Here is a 9001-nt window from a genome sequence, read left to right on the forward strand (position 1 = left end):
GAGGCCGGAGCCAGATCAGACGGCCGAGGGGCCGGCGCGGGGGGCGGGGAGGAGTGAAGGGGGTGGGAGCCCGGGAGGGGGCTGGCGGGGGAAGGGAGAGGTCAGGGTGCTGCCCGCCCGGCCTGGGGCGGGGACTGCTGCCCAGGGTCGTTACCAGCCGGAGCCGGGAGACGTGTTCTCGGTCCTCAGGGCGGAGGCTGGGGACGCGGGGAGCGGGGCACTGCGCCGGCTCCGGAGCCCTGGGCGGGACTCCGCAGGCCCTCGGATTCCTTTTGCACTCCTCGCGGTCTGTCGGAGAGACGAATGGAGAAGACGCAGGTTCAGCAGGAGCTGCAAGGGCTCGAGAACTAGGGGCCCGTGGACCTTCATTGGCCAGCCGACTTGTGTTCAGTTTTTCTTATTATTACTGTTATTTTTAATGTGAGTTCCTTTGGCTGCAGTCTGGGCCCTTCAGACCAACAGAGAAGTCCAAAAGCCAAGGCCTGGTTGAAAAAGAGCCCCAAAGAGCTGATGAGGGTTTGGCAAAGGACAGTCTTTGCTCTCTCCCCTTGACCACAAACCTAGCCCCCCTCTCTCTGCTTGCCCTACCTGCCCAGCCCCTGAAGGCATCCGCCTCCCAAATCTTGGGAGTCAGAGATGCTTGTGTCTTGGGGTCCAAAACCAGCTGTGCTCCTCCTCCCCGGTCTCCCTGAGGGAGTCACACTACTTTACCCTCCGTTGTTTTCGTCAAATGGGCCAATCCTACCTACCCTCTAAGGCTACTGAGGATTCCGTGGGCCGTTGTGGGTGCTGGGTACACCAGAAGCTATGAATGAAGTCCATGCCCCACCCCTAGATAGGTTTGGGGTGAATTTTTGGCATTCACAATGAAAAGAGAGCCTTGGCCAATACACTGTTAAAGTAGGTGACACTGAGCTCGTCCCAAACTCCACAGTGGGCCACACAGAGGTGGAGCTGAGCCCCATGTCTCCCAACCCCCCAACCCTGGGACACCTTTCCATTGACTCAGTCTTGCAAGAAAATGGCATTGTTTTTCCAAGGCAAGATTCAAGCCCACCAAGTCAAAAGCAGCTACCAATTCCTTTTTAGCCCTTCATTCACTGAATACCATATATGTGCCTGTTCCTTCATGTGAATGAATCCTCCCTGCCCTGCCTACGCACTCCGCCGCTCCAATCTCAAAGACAAGACCCAGTGATGTGACGTCCGTGACCCAGGTCACCCTGCCGGTGCATGACACAGCCAAGATGCAGCCTCACCCCAGGTGTCTCATGTTCACCCAGATGCCTCGCACTCAGACCTTCAATCTGGGAGGTCAGCTTCTTCTAATCCCCAAGTGATTCTAGTGTGTAGCCGGGATGAGAGCCATAGCACTAAATGTCAGATCGAGATTTTCCAGGCCAAAATGAGCAAGCAGGGGTCCCGGGCCCAGTCTGGCACACACTGGCATGTTTTCTTTGGCCCCCACACTGTTTGTTTTATATGATTTTGAATTCACTGCCAGGGGGTAAAAATCAGGAAATTTCACACTAAAATCTAGATTTCTGACATCTTCTTCAATAGTTGGAGAGTTAGACGATGCAGGATGGATTTGCACAAGACAGGAGTGACAGTTGGCTGGAGCACAGGGACAGCACGGAGCTGCGCAGACCTGGCACTAGCCGCCCGTTCAGGGCCCCACCCACTCCAGTGCACCGGCTGATGGTCCCTTTCTGACCTCGCTCAGTGTGCAAATGGGGACCTGGCGTCAGAGGGGCCAGGGGCTTGTCCAGATACCCACAGGTTAGGTTCAAGGCACAGAACGGAGACTGGGAAGAAACCAGGTCTCCCAGCTCGCATCTCCTGCTCCAGCATCTTACAGGATGTGCAGCTCAGAGAGCCGGGAGGCTCCAGCGAATGAGTCAGCGTCTGCGCAGATAATTTCAATATCCCTCCAATTACAGGTGGGTACATCATGAACTGCGTTTAGCTACCTGTTGAGAGCTGTTAAGGGTCACAGTGGAAATCCATAGGTAGAAGGAAATGTGCTGGGGTGGGAGCGGGGGCAGACCCCGAGGACACAGATGCCCAAGTGAAGACAGTCTGATTCACGCTCTTCACTCCTTAGAATGAAGGCGTAGGTAGGGGTCTCCTCTCTCATCCTGCAGATGGGCAAACTGAGGCTGGAACCGTCTTAGCAAGCAGAAGGTGGAAGCCGGGAGACACCTGGGGACTTGAACTTGTTCAGGGGTGGCAGATGGGTTTCATCTACGTGCCATCTGTGACCAAGTGGTCCTGCTGCCTGGGGCCTGGGGTCTCCAGGTGGGCCCAGCAGGAAGGAGGGCCAAGATCTGTTGGTATGTCTGCCATGGGCTGGGTGTGGGGAACAGGGCAGGGAGATGGGAAAGTCTCTCAGACTGAGAAGATGTGCCAAGGCCTGCAGGGCCCACAGAGAGTCAGATACACAAAGATTTCAGGGGCGGGGGAGACCCACTCAGGACAGAGAGCTCATGCAGGGTGCAGAGAAGACAGAAGCCTGATGAGGAGGCTGTCCCAGATGCCCCGGCCAAAGAAGATGGTTCTGGCACATATCCCGGGATGGGGGGCAAGGAGATTCAGAAACACATCCCACCCCACCCCCTGCCCAGTACAGGCCAGATTAAAGAGATCTGTGGATGGGCAGCTGGGAGTGGTACCTTCTATCTTTGCAAGTCAGCCTGGGAGCTGCTGAACCTTTTTTTGGTGCCCAGCTCTCTTTTCAGGGGGAAAAAAAAAAAAAAAGCCACAGCAGCTCAGGATACCTGAGGGCGATGTGAGTGTGAAGAGTCAGAGGGCGCACAGAGACCTGTTTCAGTCTGTGGTCCAGGGAACCATGTCCCCACCTGGTGGGCCCTTGTGCTACAGGGCTGATAGTGTGGCCTCTAAGCCAGATTTGCTGGCTCTTCTTACCTCTGAGCCAGGCTCAGAGTGGAGACTATGATGGGAGCCTGCAGAAGGTACAGGAAATGTGGGCTGCACCCCTTACTGGGTAAAGAGGCAAATCAAGGAGACCTATTAAGTTTCTGGATAAAGGTCTGTCCGGTGAGGGCCACAGAACCCTAAGAAGTCCCTCCTTGCCATGCAGGCCTCTGAGCTCAGGGAATAGCATGGCTGTTAACATGGAAGCAGCGAGGCTGTGGCAGCCTTTGGGGGTGCTGGTACCCTACGATATGCTCACAATACCAGACCACTCAGAGTCCAAGGTTCTCGTCTCTTCCCAGGACCCCGGGCACCATCTCATCTCCTTCTGGGGCTGCCTGGAACGCGGAGCCAGAGGATGGGACCGGAGGCTGTCGGAAGAGCAGGGTCCTCCTTGCTCTTTCGCTGCTTCCCAGCGTGTGTCCTTGGACACGTTGCTTACCGCTGTGAACCTCGAGTGTCCATTTTCATATCTGGAAAATGAGAAGGGTCATAGCCACCTTAATGAACACCAACTGTGTTCCAGGAAATGCTCTAAACCCTTCACACATTTTATTTATTTTATTATTTTTTTTAAGATGTATTTATTTGAGAGAGAGACAGCATGAGCCGGGGGGGGGTGAGGGGGGCAGAAGGAGAAGGGGAGAGAGATTCTCAAGCAGACTCTGCACTGAGTGCAGAGCCCAACATGGGGCTCGATCCCACGACCCTGAGCTCATGACTGAGCTGAAACCAAGAGTTGGAGGTTCAATGGACTGCACCACCCAGGTGCCCCCTTTCATACGTTTTAAATCATTCCTTAAAACCAGTCTAGGGTGCACGTACTACTCTGGGGCTCGTGGGCAGTTGAGGAAGTAAGGCCCAGAGAGGCAGAGCACTTTAGCTGAGATCACACTAGCAGAGCCAGGCTGACCCGACAAGGTCCCCGATCTTTACCTTCCAGGGTCAGTGAGGAGTGAAGTGACACACGGAGCGGGCCCGGCTCCAAGCCTGGCACGCAGGAAGCTCACAGCCCGTGTCCGCGGCTGGTAGGGCTGATGGGAGGTGTGTGGGTTGGCTAGGGCTGCCATAGACGGATGGCTTAGACATTAGAAACAGGGTTTCTCACCAATCTGCAGGGTGGAAGTCTGCGATCAGGGTGTCGGCGAGGCTGGTTTCTTCTGAGGCCTCTGTCCTTGGGTCAGAGCTGACACCCCCTCCGTGTAGGTTCACCACGTCTTACATCTGCTCGTGTCTGGGTCCAGATCTCCTCTTCCTGCGAGGACACCAGACACATTGGATTAGGGCCCAATGACCTCGCTTTAACTCAGTCGCCTCTTTGAGACACTGTCTCTAAATGCAATCACATTCGGAGTTACTGGGGGCTTAGGACTCCGAATACCGAACTTGAGGGGACATCACTGAGCCCATCACAGTGGAAGATGTGGTTGCTGATAACCAGGGCAGGGGCAGACAAGGACCAGGACCCAGAGCCCTGGTCAGGGGTAAGAGACTGGCTCAGGCTTGGAACCTGGACACCACGTCAGGGCCACCCCCTGAGGGTAGGGCCCACAGGGGAGGAGGGCTCCCTCTCCCAGCTTCACCCACTCAGCCCCCCACGTGGGAGTTGGTGCCCCAGTACTGTGGGGCCGGTCTCCCCAAACCTCGCCTCCATGAAGACCTTGTCCCCAAGGCCGGAAAGGGCACGTGGGCCCCTGTGGCCACCGAGACAGCTTGTTGCCATCTTCCCTCTTGCCCAGCCGGATCGTGGACCGAGAACATGCTTGTGGGATCAGGAAGCTTCCTCCAGCTCTTGCTCTTCCTCAGGAAGACCTTCTCAGACCTCCTCGGGAATTCCGCCTGCCAAGAAACATGACAATAAAGGGATCCCTCAAACTCACTCAGGGACTCAGGGCTTTTCAACATGTTTTATTTCGGCCTTGCACTTGGCTGGGTTTGGCCAGTCCTGGAATGTGTGCTGACCACAGCCCCAGATGTGGCCTTAATGCCTTCAGAAGTCAAATCGTGGAGCCACCACCACAGCTGGGCCTGGGCTCATCCAGGGGAGAGGGGGCTTCCCACTGCTGTCGGCTACCCCCTCTTCTCCCAAAGATGCCCCCTCCTCTCCAGCTCGCTGCCACCACCATCACTGTCACCTGAACAACTACAGTTTGCCTCCTGGGTGGTCTGTCTCGTTCCCCACAAAACAGCCAGAGGGACCTTCCCATACGTCATTGGATCAGATCCGTCCCCAACTTAAAGGCTGTTAAGAAAGTCCAGACCTGACCTGATGCTGTCCCCAGCCTCCTTCTGCCCAGCCTGGCCTTGCACTTGCTGCCCTCTGCCTAGGATGCTGGAGTGCTAAGTGTGCTCTCGCTTCCTGCCAGCTCCCCCAGGCTCTCACGAGCCCCTCCTTCTCCGAGAGCTTTGAACTTCTCGGCCTTCCGAGCACCCACTGCATGGCTGACACTGGCGAGCATGCCCACACTCTCCGCTTCTTCTGCAGCTAGGGCCTGTGTCTGTCTGGATCATGAGTGGAGAATGCCTGCCTCTTGCGTTCACCAGAGGCTCCAAAAGAACTAGGGAATGATTTATTCTACCCAGACATCTCTGAGCTCTGAGACCTCCTACCTCCTGTGTCCTTGGGACTCTTTCAACCAGAACCAGGGCTGAACTTGGGGCAGGGGTCTCAGGGTAAAAACACTCTGCCCAGGCGTCCACATCCTCTGATAGGCTCGGTCTGCCCCAGCTGCTCCTGGATGCGCGGAAGCTTCTGCTGTCCTCCCAGAGCACAGACACTCCTCCTGAAGGACTTAGTCAAGGTCACTGTATTAGTTTTTCAGGGCTTCTGTAACAAATCCCCACAAACGTAGTCACTTAACACAACACAAAAGCATTACCTTACAGATCTGGGGGTCAAAAGCCTGAAATGGGTCTCACTGGGTAAAATCAAGGTGTTGACAGGACTGCGTTCTTTCTGGAGGCTCCAGAATCCATTTCCTTGTCTTTTCCAGCCTGTGAAAGCCACACATGTTCCTTGCCTCATGGCCCCTTCTTCTATCTTCAAATCCAGCAGCAGGGCATCTTCAGTATCTGATTCCTACCTCCTCTTCTGCCTCTCTCTCTTTCACTTTACAGGACCCTTGTGATTGCACTGGATGCACCAGGATAATCAAAGAAAATCACTTTATCTTTTTATTTTTTTAAAGATATACTTATTTATTTGAGAAGGGGTGGAGGGAGAGGGGAAAAGTCTCAGGAAGGCTCCACACTCAGCGTGGAACTTGATGAAGGACCTGATCTCACGACCCTGAGACCACCACCTCGGCCGCAACCTAAAGTCAGACACCCCACTGACTGTGCCACCCAGGCACCCTGAAAATCTTTTTATCTTAAAGTTAGCTGATAGCAACTTTAATTGCATCTGCAACCTTAGTCCCCTTGTCATCGTACATGCCATATTCACAGATTCCAGGGCCTGGACCTAGACACTGGGGGCCTTATTCTGCCTACCACAAGGAAGGGCCTCGTGGCCCCACTAGAGAGGGGGCACAGGTGGCAGGCGAGTTGGCCCTGGATGCAACCACCTCAGTTCAAGTTCACTACTTACCAGCCATGTGACCTTGGGCATAGCCCTTTTGTGAACTCGAGTCTCCTCATTTTTAAAATGGGGGACAAAGGTGCCTGGCTGGCTCAGTTGGAAGAAGATGCGATTTTTGATCTTGGGGTCGTGAGTTTGAGGCCCACACTGGGGGCAGAGATTACTTGAATAAATAAATATTTAAAAAATAAAAATAAGGGGCGCCTGTGTGGCTCAGTTGATTGAATATCCGACTTGTGATCTCAGCTCAGATCATGATCTCTCGGTGGTGGGATTGAGCCCCAGGTCGGGCTCTGCCCTCAGCGCGGGGTCTGCTCAAGATGCTCTCCCTCTCCCTCTGCTCCTCCCCTCATTCGAGCACGTGCACTCTCTCTCTAAAATAAATAAATAAATCTTAAAAACAATAATGAAATAGAATGAAATTAAATGGGGGACAATGCCATACCTCCATGCAATGGAATACTTCTCAACAGCGAAAAGGAGTAGACTATTGACCCATGCAGCAAGGTGGAGGAGTCCCAAAATTATTACGAGTGGACGAAATCAGACCAAAAAAGTACATACTGCAAGATTTGGATTCTATGACATTCCAGAAAATGCAGATGAATTTATGATAACAGAAAGCAGATCAGCAGCTACTCAGGGACAGAAGCAGCCAGGACGGTGGGTGGGGAGCAGGGATCCCAAGGGGCCCAAGGAAACTTCAGAGGGTGACAGACATGTTCCTGTCTTGATCGTGTTGATGTGTGTTGATATGTGTGTGTGGGTGTGCGGGTGTGTGTGTAGATGTCAAACTCTATCCTTTAAAAGGTAGAGTTTACTGTATTCAGTTATACCGCAATAAAGCCATTAGAAAGTGCTAGATGATGGTAGTTTCCCTTCATTGGGCGGTGGTGTAGTAAATGAGTTAATTCATGAAAAACCGTAGGTTGACACCTGGCACGTAGTGAACATTCAAAAAGCGCTGGCCAGCGTCATCATCGGTGTTGCTGTCATGATTAAACAGCAGTGTTTCTCCACTCTGGCTGCCCCTGAGGAGCCCCTGGCAGGTATTTTTAAAGCACCAAGACCTGGGCCCCCCCTGGACAGAGTGTGGCTCCGCTGACCTGGGGCGGGGCCTGTGGCTGAGCCTTTGTGAAGAGGCTCACGGGATTTTATAGGAATTGAACGAGTCAGGATTTTTCTTCGCTGTACTATCAGCCATCTAGTCCCATGATGTGGAAACTATGTCAGTATCTTCCAGATAGTTCTGTCATGCAGGCCAGCTCCTGCAGAGCAACCACTCTGGCCTCCTTCACGCATCATCATTCAGCACATGTAACCTACTACCTTGTGCAGCCCTGACCAGATGCTGGGGGGAGAAAGGGGAACCCCAGGCCTGCCCTCCAGGATGCCTGGTCCAAGGGGAGAGAGGGATGAGGAAACAGACCTACGCAGCTAGGAAAAGGCCATTGGAGGCACACATGGGATTCTGTGAGGGCAGAGAGGAATCATGGAAGGCTTCATGCAGGAAAAGGAGACATTTTTACAGGGCTTTGAAGAATGTGCAGGAGTTTGCCAAGGAGAGGAGGAGGAAGAGGAGGAGGAAGAAGGGGAACAGGAATGGGAGGGGGAGGAGGAGGAGGAGATGATCGTGTGTGTATCAGTTATCTACTGTTGTGCAACAAATCACTCCAAAACTTAGCAGCTTTAAACAACCATTCTATCATGTTTGCAGACTGCAGGTGGGGAACTTGGATAGGGCAAGAGTGCAGAGAGCTCGTCTCTGCTCCTCGATGTCCAGGGCCTCAGCTGGAAAACTTGCAGCTGGAGCAACTCCAGACCAAGGGCTGAAATCATCCCAAGTCTCCCTCACATGCCTGTCCCCAGACCAGGAGGACACAAGGACTAGGTCAGCCGGCCAGAGGGCCTGCATGGGACCCGTCTGTGTAGCTCGGGCTTCCTCACATCATGGCAGCCTCGGCATGGTTGGACCGGAAGCTCAGGGCTCTAGTTAGGAGTATTCCAGTGGAAAAGATAGAAGCCGAACTCCCTTCTGTCACTTGGCCTCGGAAGTCACAAAGCATCGGGTGCCTGGGTGGCTCAGTGAGTTAAGCATCCAACTCTTGCTTTCAGCTCAGGTCATGATCTCCGGGTCCTGGGATTGAGCCCCACATTGGACTCCAAGCTTAGCACTAGTCTGCTTCTCCCTCTCCCTCTGTTCCTCCCCCACTCCTGCTCTCTCCTTCTCTCTCTCAGAATAAATAAATGAATAAAATCTTAAAAAAAGAAAAAAATGAATTCATAAAGCATCATTCCCACTGCATTCTATTGGTTGAAGCGGTCTTAAGCCCACTCGCATTCAAGAGGAGGGGCCAGGGACCCTGAAGGTCATGTCTGAAAACTGCTCAGTGTGTTCAGGGAATAATCACAATTAGAGGGGGGAACACCTTACAGAGCTATTGAGTGCTTATGAAACTCCAAAGACCATTCTAAACTCTCTTC

The 9001-nt window shown here is 53.4% G+C and overlaps 1 long non-coding RNA gene across 2 annotated transcripts; it reads right to left on the minus strand.

Annotated features, from left to right (window-relative positions):
• Positions 1-237: 237 nt before the first annotated feature.
• LOC103673807 lies at positions 238-6075 on the minus strand. Of its 2 annotated transcripts, XR_571469.2 has the most exons (4): positions 5548-6075; positions 4581-4776; positions 4046-4192; positions 238-3410 (listed from the first exon to the last, which is right to left on the minus strand). It is a non-coding gene; the product is annotated as an uncharacterized LOC103673807 (long non-coding RNA). The 2 variants fall into 2 exon arrangements; XR_005835577.1 differs by having other exon boundaries at positions 4046-4776.
• Positions 6076-9001: the final 2926 nt, after the last annotated feature.

Source organism: Ursus maritimus, unplaced genomic scaffold (genome assembly GCF_017311325.1).
Source record: "Ursus maritimus isolate PB19 unplaced genomic scaffold, ASM1731132v1 scaffold_19, whole genome shotgun sequence".
NCBI classification, from domain to species: domain Eukaryota; kingdom Metazoa; phylum Chordata; class Mammalia; order Carnivora; family Ursidae; genus Ursus; species Ursus maritimus.